The sequence below is a fragment of the Ambystoma mexicanum genome, chromosome 13 (assembly GCF_040938575.1).
Source record: "Ambystoma mexicanum isolate Mex_15411 chromosome 13, UKY_AmexF1_1, whole genome shotgun sequence".
Classification (NCBI taxonomy): domain Eukaryota; kingdom Metazoa; phylum Chordata; class Amphibia; order Caudata; family Ambystomatidae; genus Ambystoma; species Ambystoma mexicanum.
This window is the reverse complement of record NC_090938.1, coordinates 742,858,056-742,875,187: the sequence shown is the minus strand read 5'-3', so window position 1 is coordinate 742,875,187 and position 17,132 is coordinate 742,858,056. Positions and strand designations below refer to the sequence as shown.

At 43.7% G+C, this 17,132-nt stretch overlaps 1 protein-coding gene across 1 annotated transcript in view; it reads left to right on the top strand.

Annotated features, from left to right (window-relative positions):
• LOC138521880 (E3 ubiquitin-protein ligase TRIM39-like) overlaps nt 1-3,665 on the top strand; it is a 164,650-nt gene extending 160,985 nt beyond the window's left edge. Inside the window, exon 9 of the mRNA XM_069635042.1 lies at nt 3,251-3,665. The gene's annotated coding sequence lies outside the window, so the exon portion shown is untranslated. The remainder of the gene's footprint in view (nt 1-3,250) is intronic.
• The last annotated feature ends 13,467 nt before the right edge of the window (nt 3,666-17,132 follow it).

Sequence of the window (17,132 nt, the reverse complement as noted above, 5' to 3'; positions counted from 1 at the left end):
GATTGCACATCCAGGTTTCCCCAAACGGAGTCCAAGGGGAACGCACTGTAGATCAGTTGGTCTGGAAAATGTGTGTATGCTTTCCCCCCGCCCTGAACAAAATAGTTCACAAGATGCACCAGGAACATCTCAAAATGATCCTAATAGCTCCAATGTGGGCACATCAAACATGGTTCTCACACCTACTTAAATGTCCCTTCTCCCACCAGTCAAACTGCAGATCTCTTTCAACCTGTCCCAGCATCAGGGATCAAACCTCCATCCACAGCCTCAAGCACTGAATGTGGCTGCTTGGCTCCTGAGGTCATAGAGCTTGGACATTTAAACTTACCTCAAAGATGCATGGACATCTTAAAGGAAGCACGTAAACCGAACACAAGGCAATGTAATTTCAACAAGTGGAAACACTTTGTGTTATGGTGCAAAAGAAGTAATGTCAACCCCATTGGCTGTTCACCTTCTAATATAATACACTACCTGCTGTATTTATTGGACTCAGGGTTAGTGTTTAACTCTCTTAAAGTCCATCTAGCCGCGTTCAGCATACGTTAATGTTATGTTATGTTAATAGTATTTATTAAGCGCTCGGTCACCCAAGGGTATCTTGGCGCTGTGAGGAGGGGGGGAGCAGCCAGGAGGTCACCTCACACAGCAAGGTATCTTGGTGGAGGGTTTCCGTGGTTAAAGCTTTCATATAGGGGTTCAAAAGACTGTATCCACCAATTTCAACACCGCCCCTAGGGTGGGACTTAAATGTAATCCTTTCTAAGCTTATGTGCCCCCCCTTTGAGCCTATGAACAAGGCTAGTTTTAAGGCCTTCACCTATAAGACTGCTTTTATAATAGCCATCACTTCAATAAGAAGAGTCTGGGAACTGCAAGCTCTTTCATAAAGACAAAGTGCTGTTAAGAACACATCCACGATTCTCACCTAAATTTATTTCAAAATTTCATGTTAATCAGTCAATAGAACTTCCAGCGTTCTTTCAAAACCTGCAAAAACTTGGCAGAGAGGGAAGGGCAGTAATCTACTATCTAGATGAGACCAAGCCAGTAACGAAGACAGATCAATTCTTTGTGTCCTTAGCTGCCGGAAGAGAAGGGCATCCTGTTTCTAAATCGGCGGTTTCAAGATGGATTGTAAATTGAACCAATTCTGCTACTCTCTGTCCAAGAACAGTTTGCCATTTAAACCCAGAGCACACTCAACTCGAGGTACCGGTGCTACTCTGGCTTTCATTGCAAAAGTGCCATTAGAGGCATTTGCAAAGCAACAACATGGAGTTCAGTTCACACTTTCAAGCAACATTACTGTGTGGATACTCGTACAACGAGTGATTCTCAGGTGGGGTAAGCGGTGCTGACATTTTGCTGCTGTACCTAAAACCCACCTCTTTCTCCAGGTACTGCTCACTAGTCTATGCAACGTATGTGATTCTAAGCAGATCCACAAGCCTCGGAAGACAAATATTAAATACCTGTAATTGTCTTTCTGATGCGTCTCTGCTTAGATTCACATGTGCCCACCCTTCCTCTCCTCTTAGGAGTAGAAAGAACATAGACATCTTACACCTTTCTTTACCTTCCTGTACTCGCATACACATTTCATGCTCCCTCCTGTCAGAAAATGCGACCTTGACGCATGAAGAACCATGTGTACAGTATGTCACACTAGGGATAGTATTACAGACGCGCACTGTCGACGTCCCTTTTCGAACTTCGAAAACAAGTAATGCAATACTCCACACTAACCACTAGACGTCGGCCTATCCAAAGCATGTGACTCTAAGCAGATAAGCATCAGAAATACAATTATGGTAAGTAATGTATGCCATATATGTTGTAGCAAATTAAGACCCCTCTTTTTGTGTTTATACCCAGGTACTAAGGACACTTGAAGGGTTACATTGGTTTTTAATATAGTCTGTATCCAGTGTCTATGGTTGTTTAAAGGAGTTTTTGTCAATCTGTTCAATATTGGATAAATCATCGATCTAACCGCAAAATCTGGACCTTCGTACCTTTGCGGGAGGGGGGATAGTTTAGCTGTAAAGCCTGTACATGTGCATGCCATGGAAACCCAGCAATGACTGGCACACCTATGTGCACTTTCCCTAAAGAAATCCACATATGGGGTACAAGGTTATGCATAGAGTACCCTTGCATAGGGGGTGAACACTCTTAGCGTGATGTTCCGGTCTATTCATCCAGCTGTTCATTTTATCATCTTTGATTTGATGATCCATTCATTTTAGCCCATTCAATAAATAAAAAAACTCCTTAATGACTACCACAGTATATCATGCCACTCCGGGTACATGTTTCGGTCCCCTTAACCGTCTTCCGGCAGCTTAAAAAAAAACCTATGTATATCATTGACATGTTTTTTGATATATTCTAACTTTCAAGATTTCTTAATTTGGTCATAGCCATGTCTGTAATTCAAAAATGCCAAAGACTGTAGAATTCACCCTTGTAGCTTAAGCACAGAGTGTACACCACATTCTCGTGTGAATGTGCTCATTGCATCTCGTGCTACAAGTAGTGATATCTGCATCCCTGTTCCTCATGTCAATCCACAGCCCTCTTTCTCTTTCCTTCATTCCAACGTGCGCACTTCTGTGACGCTCATGAAATGAAATGTTCCTGTGTCAATCTCAATGTCTGAGCCGCTACACTAGAGCGGGCAATCTCGATTCCAGATATGCTGAAGAGGTCACATGATATTCACGGATATCTTTCATGTCTATGTCTCAATAGACAGTTAGCCAAAGTCCCCATATTATGTTATAAAACCATGCAAATTATGCAGAATCGCCAGGGGAAGTAGCTTGCAAGAATTTTCCACATGTTGATTTATAATGCAGTCCTTAATGTGGATATCTGTATGTTCATCATTCCAAAGAAGCTATGGACGTCATCTCCGTTATCCAGGTGGCCAATAAAATGTGATTATCGAAGTATCTTATAAAATCTTGGGTGTACTGATGTTGCAGGAAATGCATTTGCAACACATTTTGTCTAGAATGGATTGGAACGCAATTCCATAGTGTGCATAAGCAAAGTATTAGAGCACCGACTATCCTCATTCACAAGAAACATACATTTATATTTTTAAGGCAAGGCTCTTCTTAACATGCAGAACTAGAATGGACATATTCTAAAAGTAGTTAAAGTATAAAGATGTGTTCCTGCCATTGCTTCACTGATCCTAAAATGGTTGCATTTTGTCTTTAATATTCCTCCGCAGAGTACAAGGCGTCCATGATGAGTAAACTTGGTGTCCATGGCGACGGAGGTGGGTGTCCCATTCTGGGAGAACATGCCTTGCCATTCCGCGAGAGGAGGTTCTCCATCAAAGAGAAAACATGGCGTCCTGATCAAATCAATTTTCCAAAACATTTCCTTCACATGTTCCCTCCTCAGGGAGACCAGAGTTTCTGTTTCATTGACAATGCTTGGGGGGGTAATGAATAAAGGATAACAATAATTGAGAGAAGTCTGCGGAGCAGTATGAAAGAAGCTGGAGATGACAAATTCATCCTCTTCTATTATTCTATCCTGGTATATTACCCTGCTTTCCTATGCTAGATGTTTGCCAATATGTGAAATTCAAGCAAACCAATAACTAGCCAATAAATAAATATTCTTTTGATTGAACATAAGCGATTGCATGGTGTCATCCATTTTATTCAATATTGAAAGCTATAAGCAGCAACAGGGACATGTTTTGAATAGGGTTAAAAGAAGCAATGTCTAAAATGTCTGACGAGCCTGATGAAACAGTGAGTATTGTCACTGCAGTGTCATCTCAATGTTGCATAGTTACATTTGAGTTGTGATGTCATTTCCACATGGGTTATTCTCTTTTTTTTCTACACCCTTTTTGTCATTCTTTATTTGTGAAGCCACCAGAAGAGGGGGTGGTTGGGGGCAGAATTCTGTCTTGAGTATGGGAAGGGTTTGTGGCTGTGTATTGATATTTCTAGTTCTTAGAGATCAGCACTCCTCTAACCCGGAAACATCCATACAGACATGATTTTGGTTTGTTTCTTGTCAAAAGCAGTGTTTTTTTCAGGAATGTATAAAACATTTAAGGCTTGGCTCATCTCTGCTGTTACTGGTGAGCTGGTACTCACATATTGCTCACTTTTACTTGATCTCTCACAGGTTACACACTTGGGCTCATCACCAGCCTCCACACACCTGCCCCTGTACCACTTTCTCAAGTTTACAGGACCAAGTATAACCCGGGCAGTGTATACAATGAATCATGTTACCTTGGAATAAAACAAGAAATGAGGCACTTCCCATGACCCTTCTGATGGCAAGAAATTCTCTCATTACCAAACTGCCCCCAGTGCTTTGTGCCATTGTTTTTTTTTTTAATGAGAGAGTGTGTTTGTGTGTGTTCCTGTCTCTTCATGTCTGTCTACCTGTGTGTGTCGCTCTTTGTGTCGCTCTCTATGTCCTTGTCTCTCTTTACCTTCTGTCTCTCCCTATCTCTGTGTTTCTCTCTGAGACTGTCCCTGTCTCACACTCCCTCCCTGTCTTTCCACCCTCTCTCTCTCGGGGGCCACGATGTCTGTAGTATGCAATGTATTTTCTCTTTCCTTTCACCTTCTCTCCCCTTCTCCCTTTTGAGTCTGTGCACTGAGGTGAGGTCCCTCCCCTAGTCTCTGTCTCTCTCATCCGCCTCCCAAAATGACTCTTATTTAGAGTGACCAGACTTCCAGTCTTTGTCGGGACTGTCCCGGAATTGGGTGTTCTGTACCGCCCCCGTCCTGAGAGTACTTTATATTTGTAAACTCTGTCCTGGGTTTGGGAGAGGTCAAGAGGGTCTTCAGTAGCTACCAGCCGGCAAGAATGCACAATCTTGTACATAAAACTGGATTGCAACACGCTCACAAGTCAAAATAGTATTTTACGTTCCAATAAATGTTATAATTGACTTTACAGGTTGGCCTCGATTTTAGTCAACAGTTGTAGCACTGTTGAGTTGCATGCTGTAACCTGTCAGGAGTAGTACAGGATGTGTGAGGAGGTGGGGGTGAAACATGTTTCTGTGATAAAATGTGCATCTAAGTTGGGTGGTGATGAGGTCAGCAATGTCTACTGCATTTGGTACTACAGAATGAGCATTGATGAGCATGAGGTTGCATGTGTGTTTTGGAGGTGTCATGTGGGTAGTGATAAGAGGGATGTGGTTGAGGGTCTGTGAGTTGGACGTGCATGGGCAGGGTGTGGACTGAGTGTTTTCATGTTAGGATTGGATGGTAAGGTTTGAGTGAGACGTGATGCCCCTGCTGCTAGTTTACCTGGGAATGTGTAGAGGAGGGGTTTCATCCCTTTCAAGGCCCTAACGGGAACAAAAGGGGAAATGGGTTGCCCAGAGGGTGTGGGAAATAAGCATCCGAGGGAGAGGACAAGGTGTTGTACAGGATCCCCAGAGTAGCAGATTTGTGAGCCTCACAGCCTGTAATTATTGTAAGCAGGAGAGCCACTGGAAAACTGAGTTCCCTAACAGGCCCCAAAGGAACTTTTCACCCCCTACTCCTAAATCCACCCGATTCCCTAACCCGGATGTGCCATGATTTACCTCGAGCAATGTATGGCCTGCTGCCCCAGATGATCGGAACCTGGACAGCCCAAGAGGAAAACTCATCATGAATACCTGTAGATCAGGAAAGTCCCTATGCAAAGTGTACAATTGAAGGGCAATCCATTTCATGTGTGGTAGATATGAGATAGAAAGTCTGCCTAATCCGATTGTTGTCCATTTGTCCCTCTGTCGTGTACTATGATTAATACAGTGGGTATTTCCAACACTCCAGTCCCACACCATGTTACTGAACCAGTATCAATTACCTTGGGTCCTATCACGGGCAAGCATGCTTTCTTGCTAAGTCCTTCTGCAATGGTCGGTTTTTCAGGCATTGACCTTCTTTGCAAACTGAAATATGTTATCTTTTACACTTCAGACAGAGTATTCCTGGACATCTCTGGCAGTATCACCAAGGCTGTGTCAGGTACACTTCAGGGAGCCCCGTCCCAAGATTCAGACCCAAAGGAAGTTATGTCTCTAGATCTCACTGAATCGTTATCCCAGGTCCCTTATTGCTTATGGTCAGTGCACAATAACGATGTGGGATGTGTTCAGGATGCAGAGCCCATCTAAATTGAAGTTGACCAATCCAAACTACTACCCAGAATTCACCAATATCAGTTGTAAAGCAGGAACAGGGATTGCCACTGTTACAGGGAATTATAATCCAGACAACCCCTGTGACAATCCAATACTCCCTGTGTGGGAGCCAGGAAAGGACACCTAATGTTTTCTGTAAGATCTCTGTGCTGTAAACTCTCTACTGCTATCCTTATTTCTGCTAGAATCAAATCCAGCGACTACATTGTCCTGTATCCCACAGACAGCGACACAATTTACATTTGTAAATCTCAGCTCTGCTTTTTGCCTCTATATAATGATCCACCCAGACAATAGATCCATGTTTGCTTTTTGTTATCATGCCATCCAGTATACTTGGACTCACCTTCCTTAGGGCAACACTGAATCTCTGACCTTGTTCCATCAACAGCTGAAGAAAGACCTTGTTAAGAAATTCTCAGGGCACTCTGTATTAATTCAGCATGTAGATGAACTACTCCTAGCATCACCCTCCTACAGCGCTTGTAAGCAAGATACCTTAGTATTGTTTACTGCATTAGCTAGTTAGGGTCAAAAGCATCCAAACTGAAGTTGCAGCTATGTAGAGAAAGAGTACATTATTTAGGGCACAACGTCCTAGGGTATTGAATAACACACTAAATCCACTCTTAAAGGGCTCAAGCCTATGACGATTACTCAGATGCGGGCTTCCCTGGGCATGGCAGGGCACTGTAGACCATGGATCTCCGGGTATGCAGAGGTTGTTGAACTGCTGCTGCGGGTGGGGCGCCACAAAAGTTAGATATCAACCACCCATCGCATATTACATCAATAGCTGGAAACAATTGCAAAGTAGAGCCTCCCATTGTTCTTTGAAAGGGAACCCCAACTTACAGGAACACCCCTTAAATATTTTGGGGTACCCCCTGATCACGCTCAAACCAGAGTAAATGCACCCCTCTAGGGAATTAAGGTCATGAGTCTATCTTGCAAGAGATAACAAACTTTAATCCTTACGAAGATGAGGATTGAGGGGAATGGCAGAGGACTTTGCCATTCTGACCAGCATTCTGTCTTCCATGGCTGGCTCCTGCAGACTTAATGGCAAGCAGGCGCCATTATACTCTTCAACTTGGTCACTGGATACTGGCAGAGCTCATCCAAAACTGTTCTTCTTCCTTAAAAGGGACGCTGGAGTTCTTCCTTCTGGCATGGCTGGGTTCCGTTTGGGACAAGCTACATAACAATATGCTGCCTATGCAGGAATACATTGTCGCTCTTGTTTAGCATAATTTGCTATGTTATAAACATTCATACATAAACACATCTTCCCGCCATTCTCTCAACACAGTAATTCCTACGAAAAACCCTGGTCTTCCTAGTACTCTGTATGTCATGCATTGAATCTTTTTTAGTCTCCATTGGCTTGTGATGGACAGGAACAACTGCTGAGTTACCTCGTGCTTTCTGCTAGAGCTAGCCGGGCCCCATGCAATGCATGCAGTCTATTTTTAGAACGGGCTGCATTCACTGTGTGCTTTAAGCTCTTTAACAGTTTTACTAATATATTTAGCTAAATAATTATGTGTGCCTTATATTTAATACTATTTTCATTTAGTGGCTGGCCATGACTGTAGGTGATTATATTTGCATGAAAAAAGCTTTCTCAGTGCTATAGTGCTTAGAGAAATCTTGCCTCGTTGTAAAGCGCTTGAGGGGTGCAGGAAGGCGCTAGCCAAAGCGCTAGCTCCTCCCCAACATCTTATAGGGGTGAACTGACTATATGCAGGGGGTTTATTGACTGATAAATCTGGGCTCTATAATTGCACCTATCCACCGGATGGCATTGACGAAGTAGATGCCGCCTTTTGGGGCTGATTGGGTTCCTAATCAGGTACATGATTTAATATAGCAGGATTGTACGGATTGAGGATATCCTTTCAGTGGGGATTCTGTGATGGATTGCCATCTGGAAGGGTGTGAAAGCCCTTGCCTTTTTGATATGTATATAACATTATGCAGGTAACCTGGTTTCTGAAAGGGAGGCTATGCTCCATGGGAAAACTATAGTGCATACACGGGCCTTTGTTGAGGCAGCATCTTGGCTTGCTCGCCAGTAGCACCAGGCATGCAATGGCATAGGACAGGATCAAATGGCACATGTTAATACCCGACAGCTGCTGGAACACAACGTTTCTGCAGGCATAGGTGGATTTTTAATCGTCTGGACCCATTTTTCCAAACTTCATTATTGTATGCTTTAGTGAGTCTGGTAGCATGTGGATCTTTAATTATAAGCTATGCCTGGTTAGGGCATGGTGACTACTAAAAGCACACACTTATACAGCCATAGCAATTTTATATCACACTTGTCTATGAAAGGACAGGTGTCTGGTCTGACTGCCATGCGGAACAATGGGCAGGATTGTGCCTGTTGATCCTCCTGGAGGCAGGGCAACACCTTACTCTCAGGGTTCAGGGATCCTCATCAGGAGATCTCCTAGGAATCATTACTCCAAATGCATCACTGACATAAAGCCACCAGGGTGTTGACCACTGTTAAGGAGTGGAGTTAGAGTAGCCAGAAGGGAGAGGTGGCTGTGAGAGGGGGTCCACCATCTTGATTTCTGTTAGGGCTCTCTACTACTGCGCCCTCCACATTTCTGGAAGGCTAGGCACTCTGGGTATGATATCAGAAGGCAAGTATCGCTTGTTACAACAAGGATTGGGCACCTTACAGCAGGCTTGCTTTAGACGAATCCCCTGTGACATGTTGCCTTTTAAAAGGAGAGGGACACCCCCTCTTTCTTTGATTCGTATTTGGAGCCTGAAATAAGGATTTTGCCTGGCCTCTGTTGGGGATACAGTTTTTTGAAGAGTTGAAGACAGGACGGTCCAAGGAAGAGGAAAGCTGTTGTCCTTACCCATTCCAAAAGCACATTATGGGTGAACTGCTGTGTGGGAAAGGCCTACTGCAACTGAGGCACTGGTACCCAGCACCCCTGCAAATGCCACCTCTACAAACCTTTCTGGTTGGGAGGTGCAGAAGAAAGGCTTCACCTTGCCCCTGGAGACCTGTACTGAATCTCCCAGCAACCCAGAAGTCACAGATCAGCCCTGGGCCATTGTTCCCGCGTCTCTCTACTAGTGAGCTACACTGGCATCGCCTGCCTGTCCCAAGTTTCTTTGTGCCACATGCCTGTTGCCGCTTGGACAGGGCCACGTGTTGGACCGAGTCAACCAGCTCCATGCTGAATCGCCACCTCAGGAAGTTCCTAGAAGCCTGGCTCAATACTGTTGAGCCCCCAAAGGCAGAAGACAAAGGTGTTTGAAGAGGCCCTTTCCCCTGGTGCACCTTAAAGGACCTCCGTGACTTTTACCTCTTTCTACAAAAATGTATCCTTAAACATTGGCATTTACAAAAATCCTTGCCTGAACACTCCTGCTTATCCACTCAGGGTGCCCCTTTCACATACATTTCTGCATTCTGTGTTTAATTTTCGTGGGGCGTTTTTATTGTTTTTAATTAGGTTGTTTGCATTTTATCTCTTATTTTTATTAGAACCTTGATTGGACATTATTTTATTTTGGAACTATTGCACTAAAGCTGTTTGGGTTGCTACTGCTATCAGCTCACACCCCTCCTGAAGACATAGCCCGTCTTCAGCCCGCGTTACCAAAGAGGAGAAGGAGGTATACCGTTCAGGCTGTGCCTCTTTCACTATGATCATTGGTATCACTGCTGGTTTAATAGTGTGGGTTGAGTTGGAGGTTAATCCACTACCCATCACTGTACTCCTGTAGAGCAGTAGTCCTTTAATCACAGATACCCCTGGAGTGGCAGATAAAGCCAACTGAAGTCTGTTCTACTTTTATGGACTGACACATTTTTCTTGTTCTGCTTTTAACTCTTTCAGCTGTTCTTGGAATTTCCCTCCTTCAGGCCTCTGATCTTTCATTTGGGGGGTCTTTTGGTAGCCCCTCAACATTCCACTGTCTTTGGTGGACTTTCAATCACAGGGACTCTAGCGCTCCCCTGAGAGACAATCTTATTAAGATTGAATGTACCTTCATCTGGGAATTGCATTGTGATGTCACCCCGTGAAAAATAGTGCCATTGATACAAGTAAAAATCTTGGCTGAATAACTTCTGTCCATAAAATAATCTGGACTCCCTTTATGAGGGAGGGGCACTTGCTTCAACTGACTTGTTTCCATTCTCGCAGGGTTAAGACAAGGACTTGCTCATGAGGAAGTGTGTGCCGCTCTTTGCAATGCCCCATGCTATAGCGACGAGACACTGCCAACCCCGGCACCAGCTCATGACTACTGCTCATTTACTGTGCCCCATGCTATTGTGTCGAGACATGATCTATGTCACGGGCGGTGTAGGGAAGGAGACGAGGGTTTCACTTACATAAGGGCAAAAGATAGATGAGCCCGATCAGATCCCATTGCTAGGCTAGACCGAACCGAAATAGAAAACTAGTAAAAGGACAAGTGTCTTTCACTAGGGTCTCCTTTACAAAAGCCACTGGAACTTGGGCAACCTAAATAAGTGTCCCTCTCACTGGCGCTTTCACCAGAGAACACTGAAGTTGAGGTGACTCAGCAGAAACTGCAATAAAGTGTTCACCAGTCGCATATGTCAAAGCAGCCGGACTATGGCTGCACAAATGAATTGTGTTTGGGAAGTGTAGATGGGTAGACCACAAGCTCTTTCACACTGGTCACCTTTTGGAACCTGTATGATATTCTCTGCTGTCTGCCCTATTACGCAACCTATTCCCAGTTATAATGTTTGGTGAGACTTGCAGGACAGGTGTGAGGCTGTCCAGATGGTTTGTATTATGTGTGGACCTCTTTTTTTTTTATTTTTTACATTTAACTAGGAAACATTCTTGCAAGAATACGGACTTGCAACACTACGAAACCCCCTTTTATACTATAGTGTATGGATGCAAGTGCTTAATTCTACTGACAGTCAACTGTCCCCTGCCCAAGTGGGGTTTTAAGAGTACTCGTCCCGACAGACCCAGAATAACTATTCCGAGAGAAAGACCCAATAAAACAAATAAAGACACACGCATTACAATTTTATATATTTACTGAACCGTCCTATGAAGAAAACGGGCTCATTCTTCAGCTGACCAAAGGCTCCCTGAACCACAGACATTCCCTTCTGCAAGATGCCCATTAAGGCAAATCATATTGCCTTCTCTCGGGTAAGGGCTCACCTGAGATTCCTCTGGGGCACCTATCAGCCAATGAAATCTGAGAATAAAGGGTCCAAAATTGTTGCAGAAAACAGATGTGGAACTCGATCTCTGGTGAGGTTGTTGCGTCAAATCTTTAATATCAGCACTGCAGGGTGAACATAGACAAGCACACACAGGTCCACAATACAATCAGACTGCTACCCTGCCCCAAATGTACTACCCTTTATATATTTTCCATTACATTGGTCTGAATGGAACGAATGACAGATTTCATGACCTCACCAGGGAGAATTTCAGTCTTATCCAATTTACTCAACAGCTAACTCGTAGAGCCAGGCAAACTCGGACAATCCAGGTCAGTTTTGAGTCTTTAGAAGATAACCAGCACAGATGCACACCAGAACTACAATTAAGGCTTAATATTCCTACAATGGCATACGTTTGAAGTAACTATTTCATAAGCTTGCCTCTAAATATGTTTTGCTAATGCAGCAAATTATAAGCATAAAAGTAAATTCATTGTTGGTTGCTAAACTACTTTTTGTTATTCTTCCTGCAGGAACACGTTTTCAAAATGGCTTCTTTCTTCCGCTCCACTGGGCCTAATATTAGTATTCATCAAATAAACATGCTCTTTATAAATACATTAAAGTCACTTGCTGTTACATTTACCCTCAACATTCTTTAAGCATGCATTTGGAATGCTTCTGAAAGGTGAAAGTGGTGCTTAAACACAGTCTTTCTGGTTTGCATCTCTTTCCTGTTGGTGGTGAACTGTTGCTTTGCTTCCCCCTAGTGGTAACATGGGAAAAGATTGTGCACAGACATCCTACACATTACTTATATGTAGGATACGATTAATAATCGTCAGAGATGCAAAGTTGCATGAAATCAATGGAAAAAGCATTAGGCATCTAGAACACCAAAAGCTTTTCCTTCTCACAAATGCCAAACAACTGCTTGCTGGGTGGCTCTCCTAACACTTCAAGACATCAAGAACCCAAAGCCATTAAATGCAATTGATGTGCTTCTGTGATGGAAAGAACACAAAGTAGGAAATTACCATGCTGCTGCAACTGCGCTGTGTCTATTAAAGCGTATTAAAACAGAGGAAAACGAGGCACAAATGCAGCCCTTGTTAAAGACACTGTTCATTTTCTACAATACTATATGTGTCATAAAGCAATGTGAAAAACATGTTCATGATTCAAAATGCAGACAGTTGAACAAAACACAAATTCCCTTCTACATTACTCAAAGTATTATCTTGATAGAATTATTAACAGAGAGTGTTGAAAAAATAAACAGACCAGGACTCTTCCTAGTTGCTTCTTTCAGGGAACTGTTTGGATTGCTAAAGTAAAGAGTGGTTTTGCAAGCTGCTGCTGGCTAGGCCGTCGCCACTGCACTCCATGATTTACGGGGGTGCTGCTGTAAATAGCCTGTGTGAGCTGTATGCAAGAAAGAATTAAAAGGGCTGCTTTCTGTGTGTAAAAGGGCCTATTACACACCTTATCTGGAGGGCTGGGTAAAATGCCGTTACGCAGGAGCATTGTTTGACTGAGGGACATACAGGACACTGGTGGCAAAGCAGTAGGAGTAGGAAAATGAACAAGTGGACAGGACTTGTAGGCATTACAATATTTTTTTACTTTGAAGTCTGAGGCCAGGAGAATAGCTCAGGGGCAAGACACTCACCTTAGGAGATGGGGTTGCTCGCAAGCTCTGGGAGTCTGGCATTTAAGGCTATATGGATCACCAATATGAATGATAACTTTCACCTGTGTTGGACATTTGAGATTCCCACAAATATGCATCATAATAACATTTGTAATAATGATTTAATTTCATTAAAGAATGTGCAGTTACTAATCAATTTGTGTGCTTTCTGGATTGTTCAAAGTAAGATGCGGCTTCTAGGCAGCTACTCATTCATTCACTTTGTTTTTACTCTGCATAATAACCGGATTAGACAGAGTTCTTGCATTACTACATCTGGAGCCCTTTGTCAGAATAGCCCCTACCGTACCAACAGAGATTTGTAGTGCTGATACTGGTAGTTGCATACGTTGTGTAGGAGAAGAATTCTTCCTATCAATGTACCCCTCTGCTGTACTAAATAGTACCAGCAGAGGGATCAACTAATCGAAAGATGTGGAGGACGCACACGGAGCACCACCGGCTGCAAGAAAAAGGACAATGAATCAATCTAAGCATTGGTACAATACCCTGGCCTTACTGCGAGAAAAATGATACCAGTAGTGCACTTTAATTATCAAAGAGATGTACAGTCCCCCGTAATAGACAAACCCAGATAAGTGTGGAATAATAAGAACAAGAATATGAGAAAAGAAAACTATACGGGGTTGTTCTTACAACAGGTGTGACAGAAGGTGGATGATGTAGAACCTCCCTGTAGTCCGCAGAGTCCAGGAAGACTATCCCGCTGGCACGAGGACACCTAGCAAGTGTCCACAAAAGTCCCAGTAATCCACCTATTCACGACGGCATGAGGACGCCTAGACCAGGAAGGAAAATGCACATGAGGCAGTCTCTAGTCCGTGCACAGTATTTGGATGGAGCGGGTTACAGGTGGCAGGATAGATGGGTAGAGTAACAGGCAGTCCAGAGGGAAACTGAATTCGGCAACGAGCAGGCAATGACAATGACAGAAAGGGAGACAAAGGCAATCCGGGATGGAAATCCGAGTCGGCAGGGTTCTGGCTTCGCTGTACAAAACTGGAGGCAAAGAAGTCTGTGAAACAAAACAGCATCGAAAACCAGGCTATCTATACTAAGAGCCTCATCACGAGTTGGGCGCTAACCAGTGCTATTAGCACTACCGCCAAACCCCTCAGCGCTATTAGCGCCGGATCACAGGTTTGGCGGAACGGTTAGTCCCCATTGGGCCCATTCGGGAATTTCACATTGGGCCCAATGGGAAATGACTGGTGCTATTACCGCTGGCGGTAATAGCGCCGGCAGTAATAGCGCCGAAAATCAGCGGAATTGCAGCAGATTTGCCGCCAGCTGTGAGCTGGGGGCAAATCCCCCAAACCCGTGATTTGGTGGACCCTTAAATGTGAATGGCGCTACCGCTGCATTTAAGGGTTACCGCCAAACTCGTGATGAGGCAGTAACTCAGGGAAAATGCAAGGCAAGGTCCGTTATAGCAAGAACAAGGTTGGTGCACAGGAATCGGAGTTCAAAATTTGTGTGATCCAAAGTGGCTACGTGAAAACAATCGGAAGCACCAGACTCTGTTAAGGCGGAGCTTAAATGGATCAAGTCACCTGACGACGTTGAACACGGCTCCTGCTCAACGGTGTGCGCCATAGTCTGTGACCAGCGGACCAACGTCTCCATGGCAACTCCCAAAGGGAACGAAAGGCAGTTTTACGGGAAAATGACATTAACTGTATGTAGTGCTGGAAGGCATCTAGTAAACGCTGAAGCCCAATCTGGGTTTTGGAAATTAAAACGAGGTCGGCCACGTACATAAGCGTTTGTATCTGATGATTATTGAATTTAGGCGAATCAGATACAATATTAGACAATGGTGCTCTGACATCATGTATGAAATAATTAAAGATGGCAGAGGCCAATGCACAGCCCTGCTTTAGACCTCGATTAGTAAAAATATTTTTTGAAAGTAAACCATCCATAGTGATTCGAATACGGATGGATGTGTTAGAGTGTAAGGAATGGATAATGTCATACAATGTGGCTGGGCAGTGATCTCTTCGTAGCTTTGACATCAGTAGCAGGCGACTAACTGAGTCAAATGCTGCTTTGAGATCTACAAACAGAAAAAAACATGTTGCTTTTGCGCGTGACATTGGGCTTTGATGGCATTAAGGGCCAATAAATTGATGTTAGTTCCCATTCCCACCACGAACCCAGTTTGATTAGGGACACGCAGATTACACTTCATTGTCCAAGCATTGAAGTCATGCAAAACCAATTTGGTGAAAATCTTGCCCGGTGCGCCCAAAAGCGCAGTAGGGCGGTAGTTCGAAGGGACGCACCGATCGCCCTTTTTAAAGATGGGAATGATGATGGAGGTTTTCCAATATGGCGGTATGAGTCGCGTGTTTAATATGCCTCTAAAAATGATTTCAAGGATGTACGCCCATTCATGAGGGTTTGTTTTAAACATATGATTGGATAGCCCATCAGGGCCCACAGCTCTTGAGGTGCTAATCCTCAGTAAGAGGGCGCAGATTGTGTTATATGAAGACTCGAGCTGCCAAGCTGATGTAGATACTGGCTCATAGTGAAGATTAGCATAGTGTGGGTCGCCATACAAGGCCGAAAAGTGGGCGATCCAATCTCGTTCATGTACACCATTGATTTGAGCATCACCTTGTTGGTGATAGGTGGGATTGTTTAAAAGATGCCAAATTCCTGCAGAATTTTTAATACACATTGTATGTGCCATAGCTTCGCTGTCTTGTTGATCTAAAAATGCTTTCCGACCTCAAAGCCAGTTTTTATACCTACATTTGGCAGATTTTAGATCTTGCCAACGGGTCAGGAGTTGTCTTTTAATTTTTCTAAACTCATCCCTAATGCAATGGGTTTCCAAGTCAAATGCATTAGAATGACGCATTTTATTACGATGTGGAATCGAAATTGTTGTTACAAATGGGTGCAGTAAATCAGAATACTGTATTGGGAGTGCGGGTGTGGAATTTACATCAACCGCATTCTGCACTCGCATTCCAGCTCACTCTAGATCGAGCGGTGTTTACAGTAAGTTTAGAATGATAATACACTTTTTTTTATCTGTTTGGGAAAAATTCCAGTCAAGCTGTAAGATCAGAAGACTATGATCACTATTTGAATTATCTTTCCCAGTTAGTTTGTTTACGTTCTGAAAAAGCTTGTAATCAACACAGATGTAATCAATAATACTGGTGCTCAAACCACGGTGCCACGTGTAATGCGGAGGTGAATCACCCGGTACTGTACCGTTAACTATGTAATAGTTGCGTTCACTCATAAATGTCATCCATTTTCGCACTATTTGGTTTTGGCGCTTGTCATTCCAACAATCTAAATTGAGGTCCCCCACAATGACAGTATGGGTGATTGCAGGGTCTGATAATATGTTGTGAAAAATGTTGATTAAACCAGAGTAGAAAGTCTCATCTCACATCGCCACCACTTTACGGTGTTTGTTAATCAAGGCAAAAGTCTTAACATTGTTGGTAATTTTTACGAGCTGGATGTGCGCACCCACAGAAGCCCATGGCGTGATGGAGAAGACTGACTTAATGTGTGCCGCTACAAGAAGGCTAGAGGATGGTCTGCCTCCACCAGGGACAGCCGGGATCAAAGCAAGCTCGTAATTGTCCCATATTGGAGTACTAGTTAGCCATGTTTCCTGAAGAGCTATAATATGATATAGCTCAGGTGTGTTTTTGAATGAGGAGTGGAGATGGGCATGGCCTCTAGTATTCCAGCTTACAATTGTTAAGTTTGATGAGGTGTTACAGATTGGTGGTTACTGGTACGAGCTCGTAGTTCTTAATGTATCTCGACTTTCTCTGTTAGTGCCCTGGTAGATATTTGGTTTCATTTTAGAAATTACAGATCTTGTAGGTGCACTTTCCGGGTCCTCAGCTAATAGGAAACCCATATCAAAAAGTTGCATTTTGCAACGCCATATGGATTGCCAAACCACTCCCGAGGGGATCCATACTCGGACTACCGAGAGTGAGCAATCTGTGGGGAATTCAATT